The sequence below is a fragment of the Pan paniscus genome, chromosome 17 (assembly GCF_029289425.2).
Source record: "Pan paniscus chromosome 17, NHGRI_mPanPan1-v2.0_pri, whole genome shotgun sequence".
NCBI classification, from domain to species: domain Eukaryota; kingdom Metazoa; phylum Chordata; class Mammalia; order Primates; family Hominidae; genus Pan; species Pan paniscus.
In genome coordinates, this window is record NC_073266.2 from 9,450,264 (window position 1) to 9,463,853 (window position 13,590).

Here is a 13,590-nt window from a genome sequence, read left to right on the forward strand (position 1 = left end):
AAATTACACCAAATGTATATTATACACTCTAAATAGAATATCAAAAATGACAGTAAATATATATTACACTCTATGTAAAATATCAAAACTACAGCAAATATATATTATATAATTTACATAAAATATCAAAAGTACACCAAATATATATTATATACTCTACATAAAATATCAAAAAGTACAGTAAATATATTTCATATGTTGTACATATAATATTAACTAAAAGTACACCAAATACATTTTACATACTGTAAATAAAATATCAAAAATTACAGTAAGTATATATTATCTACTGTACATAAAATATCAAAAAGTACACCAAATATGTGTTATATACACTGTAAATAAACTATCAAAATCTTCAGTAATTATATTTAATATACTGTACATAAAATATCAAAAATTACACCAAATGTATATTATACACTCTAAATAGAATATCAAAAGGGACAGTAAATATATATTACACTCTATGTAAAATATCAAAACTACACCAAATATATATTATATAATTTAGATAAAATATCAAAAGTACACCAAATATATATTATATACTCTACATAAAATATCAAAAAGTACAGTAAATATATTTCATATGTTGTACATATAATATTAACTAAAAGTACACCAAATACATTTTACATACTGTAAATAAAATACCAAAAATTACAGTAAGTATATATTATCTACTGTACATAAAATATCAAAAAGTACACCAAATATGTGTTATATATACTGTAAATAAACTATCAAAATCTTCAGTAATTATATTTAATATACTGTACATAAAATATCAAAAATTACACCAAATGTATACTATACACTCTAAATAGAATATCAAAAAGGGCAGTAAATATATATTACACTCTATTTAAAATATCAAAAACTACACCAAATATATATTATATAATTTACATAAAATATCAAAAGTACACCAAATATATATTATATACTGTACATAAAATATCAAAAGTACAGTAAATATATTTCATATGTTGTACATATAATATTAACTAAAAGTACACCAAATACATTTTACATACTGTAAATAAAATATCAAAAATTACAGTAAGTATATATTATCTACTGTACATAAAATATCAAAAAGTACACCAAGTATGGGTTTTATATACTGTAAATAAACTATCAAAATCTTCAGTAATTATATTTAATATAATGTACATAAAATATCAAAAATTACACCAAATGTATATTATACACTCTAAATAGAATATCAAAAAGGTCAGTAAATATATATTACACTCTATGTAAAATATCAAAACTACACCAAATATATATTATATAATTTACATAAAATATCAAAAGTACACCAAATATATATTATATACTCTTCATAAAATATCAAAAAGTACAGTAAATATATTTCGTATGTTGTACATATAATATTAACTAAAAGTACACCAAATACATTTTACATACAGTAAATAAAATACCAAAAATTACAGTAAGTATATATTATCTACTGTACATAAAATATCAAAAAGTACACCAAATATGTGTTATATACACTGTAAATAAACTATCAAAATCTTCAGTAATTATATTTAATATACTGTACATAAAATATCAAAAATTACACCAAATGTATATTATACACTCTAAATAGAATATCAAAAAGGACAGTAAATATATACTACACTCTATGTAAAATATCAAAACTACACCAAATATATATTATATAATTTACATAAAATATCAAAAGTACACCAAATATATATTATATACTGTACATAAAATATCAAAAAGTACAGTAAATATATTTCATATGTTGTACATATAATATTAACTAAAAGGACACCAAATACATTTTACATACTGCAAATAAAATATCAAAAATTACAGTAAGTATATATTATCTACTGTACATAAAATATCAAAAAGTACACCAAATATGTGTTATATACACTGTAAATAAACTATCAAAATCTTCAGTAATTATATTTAATATACTGTACATAAAATATCAAAAATTACACCAAATGTATATTATACACTCTAAATAGAATATCAAAAAGGACAGTAAATATATATTCCACTCTATGTAAAATATCAAAACTACACCAAATATATATTATATAATTTACATAAAATATCAAAAGTACACCAAATATATATTATATACTGTACATAAAATATCAAAAAGTACAGTAAATATATTTCATATGTTGTACATATAATATTAACTAAAAGTACACCAAATACATTTTACATACTGTAAATAAAATACCAAAAATTACAGTAAGTATATATTATCTACTGTACATAAAATATCAAAAAGTACACCAAATATGTGTTATATATACTGTAAATAAACTATCAAAATCTTCAGTAATTATATTTAATATACTGTACATAAAATATCAAAAATTACACCAAATGTATATTATACACTCTAAATAGAATATCAAAAAGGGCAGTAAATATATATTACACTCTGTTTAAAATATCAAAAACTACACCAAATATATATTATGTAATTTACATAAAATATCAAAAGTACACCAAATATATATTATGTACTGTACATAAAATATCAAAAGTACAGTAAATATATTTCATATGTTGTACATATAATATTAACTAAAAGTACACCAAATACATTTTACATACTGTAAATAAAATATCAAAAATTACAGTAAGTATATATTATCTACTGTACATAAAATATCAAAAAGTACACCAAATATGTGTTATATACACTGTAAATAAACTATCAAAAGCTTCAGTAATTATTTTTAATATACTGTACATAAAATATCAAAAATTACACCAAATGTATATTATACACTCTAAATAGAATATCAAAAATGACAGTAAATATATATTACACTCTATGTAAAATATCAAAACTACAGCAAATATATATTATATAATTTACATAAAATATCAAAAGTACACCAAATATATATTATATACTCTACATAAAATATCAAAAAGTACACTAAATATATTTCATATGTTGTACATATAATATTAACTAAAAGTACACCAAATACATTTTACATACTGTAAATAAAATACCAAAAATTACAGTATGTGTATATTATCTACTGTACATAAAATATCAAAAAGTACACCAAATATGTGTTATATATACTGTAAATAAACTATCAAAATCTTCAGTAATTATATTTAATATACTGTACATAAAATATCAAAAATTACACTAAATGTATATTATACACTCTAAATAAAATATCAAAAAGGACAGTAAATATATATTACACTCTATTTAAAATATCAAAAACTACACCAAATATATATTATATAATTTACATAAAATATCAAAAGTACACCAAATATATATTATATACTCTACATAAAATATCAAAAAGTACAGTAAATATATTTCATATGTTGTACATATAATATTAACTAAAAGTACACCAAATACATTTTACATACTGTAAATAAAATACCAAAAATTACAGGAAGTATATATTATCTACTGTACATAAAATATCAAAAAGTACACCAAATATGTGTTATATATACTGTAAATAAACTATCAAAACCTTCAGTAATTATATTTAATATACTGTACAGAAAATATCAAAAATTACACCAAATGTATATTATACACTCTAAATAGAATATCAAAAATGACAGTAAATATATACTACACTCTATGTAAAATATCAAAACTACACCAAATATATATTATATAATTTACATAAAATATCAAAAGTACAACAAATATATATTATATACTCTACATAAAATATCAAAAAGTACAGTAAATATATTTCATATGTTGTACATATAATATTAACTAAAAGTACACCAAATACATTTTACATACTGTAAATAAAATATCAAAAATTACAGTAAGTATATATTATCTACTGTACATAAAATATCAAAAAGTACACCAAATATGTGTTATGTACACTGTAAATAAACTATCAAAATCTTCAATAATTATATTTAATATACTGTACATAAAATATCAAAAATTACACCAAATGTATATTATACACTCTAAATAGAATATCAAAAAGGACAGTAAATATATATTACACTCTATGTAAAATATCAAAACTACACCAAATATATATTATATAATTTACATAAAATATCAAAAGTACACCAAATATATATTATATACCCTACATAAAATATCAAAAAGTACAGTAAATATATTTCATATGTTGTACATATAATATTAACTAAAAGTACACCAAATACATTTTACATACTGTAAATAAAATACCAAAAATTACAGTATATATATATTATCTACTGTACATAAAATATCAAAAAGTACACCAAATATGTGTTATATATACTGTAAATAAACTATCAAAATCTTCAGTAATTATATTTAATATACTGTACATAAAATATCAAAAATTACACCAAATGTATATTATACACTCTAAATAAAATATCAAAAAGGACAGTAAATATATATTACACTCTATTTAAAATATCAAAAACTACACCAAATATGTATTATATAATTTACATAAAATATCAAAAGTACACCAAATATATATTATATACTGTACATAAAATATCAAAAAGTACAGTAAATATATTTCATATGTTGTACATATAATATTAACTAAAAGTACACCAAATACCTTTTATATACTGTAAATAAAATATCAAAAATTACAGTAAGTATATATTATCTACTGTACATAAAATATCAAAAAGTACACCAAATATGTGTTATATACACTGTAAATAAACTATCAAAACCTTCAGTAATTATATTTAATATACTGTACATAAAATATCAAAAATTACACCAAATGTATATTATACACTCTAAATAGAATATCAAAAAGAAAGTAAATATATATTACACTCTATGTAAAATATCGAAACTACACCAAATATATATTATATAATTTACATAAAATATCAAAAGTACACCAAATATATATTATATACTCTACATAAAATATCAAAAAGTACAGAAAATATATTTCATATGTTGTACATATAATATTAACTAAAAGTACACCAAATACATTTTACATACTGTAAATAAAATACCAAAAATTACAGTAAGTATATATTATCTACTGTACATAAAATATCAAAAAGTACACCAAATATGTGTTATATATACTGTAAATAAACTATCAAAATCTTCAGTAATTATATTTAATATACTGTACATAAAATATCAAAAATTACACCAAATGTATACTATACACTCTAAATAGAATATCAAAAAGGGCAGTAAATATATATTACACTCTATTTAAAATATCAAAAACTACACCAAATATATATTATATAATTTACATAAAATATCAAAAGTACACCAAATATATATTATATACTGTACATAAAATATCAAAAGTACAGTAAATATATTTCATATGTTGTACATATAATATTAACTAAAAGTACACCAAATACATTTTACATACTGTAAATAAAATATCAAAAATTACAGTAAGTATATATTATCTACTGTACATAAAATATCAAAAAGTACACCAAATATGTGTTATATACACTGTAAATAAACTATCAAAATCTTCAGTAATTATATTTAATATACTGTACATAAAATATCAAAAATTACACCAAATGTATATTATACACTCTAAATAGAATATCAAAAGGGACAGTAAATATATATTACACTCTATGTAAAATATCAAAACTACACCAAATATATATTATATAATTTATATAAAATATCAAAAGTACACCAAATATATATTATATACTCTACATAAAATATCAAAAAGTACAGTAAATATATTTCATATGTTGTACATATAATATTAACTAAAAGTACACCAAATACATTTTACATACTGTAAATAAAATACCAAAAATTACAGTAAGTATATATTATCTACTGTACATAAAATATCAAAAAGTACACCAAATATGTGTTATATATACTGTAAATAAACTATCAAAATCTTCAGTAATTATATTTAATATACTGTACATAAAATATCAAAAATTACACCAAATGTATACTATACACTCTAAATAGAATATCAAAAAGGGCAGTAAATATATATTACACTCTATTTAAAATATCAAAAACTACACCAAATATATATTATATAATTTACATAAAATATCAAAAGTACACCAAATATATATTATATACTGTACATAAAATATCAAAAGTACAGTAAATATATTTCATATGTTGTACATATATTAACTAAAAGTACACCAAATACATTTTACATACTGTAAATAAAATATCAAAAATTACAGTAAGTATATTTTATCTACTGTACATAAAATATCAAAAAGTACACCAAATATGTGTTATATATACTGTAAATAAACCATCAAAATCTTCAGTAATTATATTTAATATAATGTACATAAAATATCAAAAATTACACCAAATGTATATTATACACTCTAATTAGAATATCAAAAAGGACAGTAAATATATATTACACTCTATGTAAAATATCAAAACTACACCAAATATATATTATATAATTTACATAAAATATCAAAAGTACACCAAATATATATTATATACTCTACATAAAATATCAAAAAGTACAGTAAATATATTTCGTATGTTGTACATATAATATTAACTAAAAGTACACCAAATACATTTTACATACTGTAAATAAAATACCAAAAATTACAGTAAGTATATATTATCTACTGTACATAAAATATCAAAAAGTACACCAAATATGTGTTATATACACTGTAAATAAACTATCAAAATCTTCAGTAATTATATTTAATATACTGTACATAAAATATCAAAAATTACACCAAATGTATATTATACACTCTAAATAGAATATCAAAAAGGGCAGTAAATATATATTACACTCTGTTTAAAATATCAAAAACTACACCAAATATATATTATATAATTTACATAAAATATCAAAAGTACACCAAATATATATTATATACTGTACATAAAATATCAAAAGTACAGTAAATATATTTCATATGTTGTACATATAATATTAACTAAAAGTACACCAAATACATTTTACATACTGTAAATAAAATATCAAAAATTACAGTAAGTATATATTATCTACTGTACATAAAATATCAAAAAGTACACCAAATATGTGTTATATACACTGTAAATAAACTATCAAAATCTTCAGTAATTATATTTAATATACTGTACATAAAATATCAAAAATTACACCAAATGTATATTATACACTCTAAATAGAATATCAAAAATGACAGTAAATATATATTACACTCTATGTAAAATATCAAAACTACAGCAAATATATATTATATAATTTACATAAAATATCAAAAGTACACCAAATATATATTATATACTCTACATAAAATATCAAAAAGTACAGTAAATATATTTCATATGTTGTACATATAATATTAACTAAAAGTACACCAAATACATTTTACATACTGTAAATAAAATACCAAAAATTACAGTATGTGTATATTATCTACTGTACATAAAATATCAAAAAGTACACCAAATATGTGTTATATATACTGTAAATAAACTATCAAAATCTTCAGTAATTATATTTAATATACTGTACATAAAATATCAAAAATTACACCAAATGTATATTATACACTCTAAATAAAATATCAAAAAGGACAGTAAATATATATTACACTCTATTTAAAATATCAAAAACTACACCAAATATATACTATATAATTTACATAAAATATCAAAAGTACACCAAATATATATTATATACTCTACATAAAATATCAAAAAGTACAGTAAATATATTTCATATGTTGTACATATAATATTAACTAAAAGTACACCAAATACATTTTACATACTGTAAATAAAATACCAAAAATTACAGTAAGTATATATTATCTACTGTACATAAAATATCAAAAAGTACACCAAATATGTGTTATATATACTGTAAATAAACTATCAAAATCTTCAGTAATTATATTTAATATACTGTACAGAAAATATCAAAAATTACACCAAATGTATATTATACACTCTAAATAGAATATCAAAAATGACAGTAAATATATACTACACTCTATGTAAAATATCAAAACTACACCAAATATATATTATATAATTTACATAAAATATCAAAAGTACAACAAATATATATTATATACTCTACATAAAATATCAAAAAGTACAGTAAATATATTTCATATGTTGTACATATAATATTAACTAAAAGTACACCAAATACATTTTACATACTGTAAATAAAATATCAAAAATTACAGTAAGTATATATTATCTACTGTACATAAAATATCAAAAAGTACACCAAATATGTGTTATGTACACTGTAAATAAACTATCAAAATCTTCAGTAATTATATTTAATATACTCTACATAAAATATCAAAAATTACACCAAATGTATATTATACACTCTAAATAGAATATCAAAAAGGACAGTAAATATATATTACACTCTATGTAAAATATCAAAACTACACCAAATATATATTATATAATTTACATAAAATATCAAAAGTACACCAAATATATATTATATACCCTACATAAAATATCAAAAAGTACAGTAAATATATTTCATATGTTGTACATATAATATTAACTAAAAGTACACCAAATACATTTTACATACTGTAAATAAAATACCAAATATTACAGTATGTATATATTATCTACTGTACATAAAATATCAAAAAGTACACCAAATATGTGTTATATATACTGTAAATAAACTATCAAAATCTTCAGTAATTATATTTAATATACTGTACATAAAATATTCAAAAATTACACCAAATGTATATTATACACTCTAAATAAAATATCAAAAAGGACAGTAAATATATATTACACTCTATTTAAAATATCAAAAACTACACCAAATATGTATTATATAATTTACATAAAATATCAAAAGTACACCAAATATATATTATATACTCTACATAAAATATCAAAAAGTACAGTAAATATATTTCATATGTTGTACATATAATATTAACTAAAAGTACACCAAATACATTTTACATACTGTAAATAAAATATCAAAAATTACAGTAACTATATATTATCTACTGTACATAAAATATGAAAAAGTACACCAAATATGTGTTATATATACTGTAAATAAACTATCAAAATCTTCAGTAATTATATTTAATATACTGTACATAAAATATCAAAAATTACACCAAATGTATATTATACACTCTAAATAGAATATCAAAAAGGGCAGAAAATATATATTACACTCTATTTAAAATATCAAAAACTACACCAAATATATATTATATAATTTACATAAAATATCAAAAGTACACCAAATATATATTATATACTGTACATAAAATATCAAAAGTACAGTAAATATATTTCATATGTTGTACATATAATATTAACTAAAAGTACACCAAATACATTTTACATACTGTAAATAAAATATCAAAAATTACAGTAAGTATATATTATCTACTGTCCATAAAATATCAAAAAGTACACCAAATATGTGTTATATACACTGTAAATAAACTATCAAAATCTTCAGTAATTATATTTAATATACTGTACATAAAATATCAAAAATTACACCAAATGTATATTATACACTCTAAATAGAATATCAAAAATGACAGTAAATATATATTACACTCTATTTAAAATATCAAAAACTACACCAAATATATACTATATAATTTACATAAAATATCAAAAGTACACCAAATATATATTATATACTCTACATAAAATATCAAAAAGTACAGTAAATATATTTCATATGTTGTACATATAATATTAACTAAAAGTACACCAAATACATTTTACATACTGTAAATAAAATACCAAAAATTACAGTAAGTATATATTATCTACTGTACATAAAATATCAAAAAGTACACCAAATATGTGTTATATATACTGTAAATAAACTATCAAAATATTCAGTAATTATATTTAATATACTGTACAGAAAATATCAATAATTACACCAAATGTATATTATACACTCTAAATAGAATATCAAAAATGACAGTAAATATATACTACACTCTATGTAAAATATCAAAACTACACCAAATATATATTATATAATTTACATAAAATATCAAAAGTACAACAAATATATATTATATACTCTACATAAAATATCAAAAAGTACAGTAAATATATTTCATATGTTGTACATATAATATTAACTAAAAGTACACCAAATACATTTTACATACTGTAAATAAAATATCAAAAATTACAGTAAGTATATATTATGTACTGTACATAAAATATCAAAAAGTACACCAAATATGTGTTATGTACACTGTAAATAAACTATCAAAATCTTCAGTAATTATATTTAATATACTCTACATAAAATATCAAAAATTACACCAAATGTATATTATACACTCTAAATAGAATATCAAAAAGGACAGTAAATATATATTACACTCTATGTAAAATATCAAAACTACACCAAATATATATTATATAATTTACATAAAATATCAAAAGTACACCAAATATATATTATATACCCTACATAAAATATCAAAAAGTACAGTAAATATATTTCATATGTTGTACATATAATATTAACTAAAAGTACACCAAATACATTTTACATACTGTAAATAAAATACCAAAAATTACAGTATGTATATATTATCTACTGTACATAAAATATCAAAAAGTACACCAAATATGTGTTATATATACTGTAAATAAACTATCAAAATCTTCAGTAATTATATTTAATATACTGTACATAAAATATCAAAAATTACACCAAATGTATATTATACACTCTAAATAAAATATCAAAAAGGACAGTAAATATATATTACACTCTATTTAAAATATCAAAAACTACACCAAATATGTATTATATAATTTACATAAAATATCAAAAGTACACCAAATATATATTATATACTCTACATAAAATATCAAAAAGTACAGTAAATATATTTCATATGTTGTACATATAATATTAACTAAAAGTACACCAAATACATTTTACATACTGTGAATAAAATACCAAAAATTACAGTAAGTATATATTATCTACTGTACATAAAATATCAAAAAGTACACCAAATATGTGTTATATATACTGTAAATAAACTATCAAAATCTTCAGTAAATATATTTAATATACTGTACATAAAATATCAAAAATTACAACAAATGTATATTATACACTCTAAATAAAATATCAAAAAGGACAGTAAATATATATTACACACTATTTAAAATATCAAAAACTACACCAAATATATATTATATAATTTACATAAAATATCAAAAGTACACCAAATATATATTATATACTCTACATAAAATAACAAAAAGTACAGTAAATATATTTCACATGTTGTACATATAATATTAACTAAAAGTACACCAAATACATTTTACATACTGTAAATAAAATACCAAAAATTACAGTAAGTATATATTATCTACTGTACATAAAATATCAAAAAGTACACCAAATATGTGTTATATATACTGTAAATAAACTATCAAAATCTTCAGTAATTATATTTAATATACTGTACATAAAATATCAAAAGTTACACCAAATGTATATTATACACTCTAAATAAAATATCAAAAAGGACAGTAAATATATATTACACTCTAAAATATCAAAAACTACACCAAATATATATTATATAATTTACATAAAATATCAAAAGTACACCAAATATATATTATATACTGTACATAAAATATCAAAAAGTACAGTAAATATATTTCATATGTTGTACATATAATATTAACTAAAAGTACACCAAATACATTTTACATACTGCAAATAAAATATCAAAAATTACAGTAAGTATATATTATCTACTGTACATAAAATATCAAAAAGTACACCAAATATGTGTTATATACACTGTAAATAAACTATCAAAATCTTCAGTAATTATATTTAATATACTGTACATAAAATATCAAAAATTACACCAAATGTATATTATACACTCTAAATAGAATATCAAAAAGGACAGTAAATATATATTACACTCTATGTAAAATATCAAAACTACACCAAATATATATTATATAATTTACATAAAATATCAAAAGTACACCAAATATATATTATATACTCTACATAAAATATCAAAAAGTACAGTAAATATATTTCATATGTTGTACATATAATATTAACTAAAAGTACACCAAATACATTTTACATACTGTAAATAAAATACCAAAAATTACAGTAAGTATATATTATCTACTGTACATAAAATATCAAAAAGTACACCAAATATGTGTTATATATACTGTAAATAAACTATCAAAATCTTCAGTAATTATATTTAATATACTGTACATAAAATATCAAAAATTACACTAAATGTATATTATACACTCTAAATAGAATATCAAAAATGGCAGTAAATATATATTACTCTCTATTTAAAATATCAAAAACTACATCAAATATATATTATATAATTTACATAAAATATCAAAAGTACACCAAATATATATTATATACTGTACATAAAATATCAAAAGTACAGTAAATATATTTCATATGTTGTACATATAATATTAACTAAAAGTACACCAAATACATTTTACATACTGTAAATAAAATATCAAAAATTACAGTAAGTATATATTATCTACTGTACATAAAATATCAAAAAGTACACCAAATATGTGTTATATATACTGTAAATAAACTATCAAAATCTTCAGTAATTATATTTAATATACTGTACATAAAATATCAAAAATTACACCAAATGTATATTATACACTCTAAATAGAATATCAAAAAGGACAGTAAATATATATTACACTCTATGTAAAATAACAAAACTACACCAAATATATATTATATAATTTACATAAAATATCAAAAGTACACCAAATATATATTATATACTCTACATAAAATATCAAAAAGTACAGTAAATATATTTCATATGTTGTACATATAATATTAACTAAAAGGACACCAAATACATTTTACATACTGCAAATAAAATATCAAAAATTACAGTAAGTATATATTATCTACTGTACATAAAATATCAAAAAGTACACCAAATATGTGTTATATACACTGTAAATAAACTATCAAAATCTTCAGTAATTATATTTAATATACTGTACACAAAATATCAAAAATTACACCAAATGTATATTATACACTCTAAATAGAATATCAAAAAGGACAGTAAATATATATTCCACTCTATGTAAAATATCAAAACTACACCAAATATATATTATATAATTTACATAAAATATCAAAAGTACACCAAATATATATTATATACTGTACATAAAATATCAAAAAGTACAGTAAATATATTTCATATGTTGTACATATAATATTAACTAAAAGTACACCAAATACATTTTACATACTGTAAATAAAATACCAAAAATTACAGTAAGTATATATTATCTACTGTACATAAAATATCAAAAAGTACACCAAATATGTGTTATATATACTGTAAATAAACTATCAAAATCTTCAGTAATTATATTTAATATACTGTACATAAAATATCAAAAATTACACCAAATGTATATTATACACTCTAAATAGAATATCAAAAAGGGCAGTAAATATATATTACACTCTATTTAAAATATCAAAAACT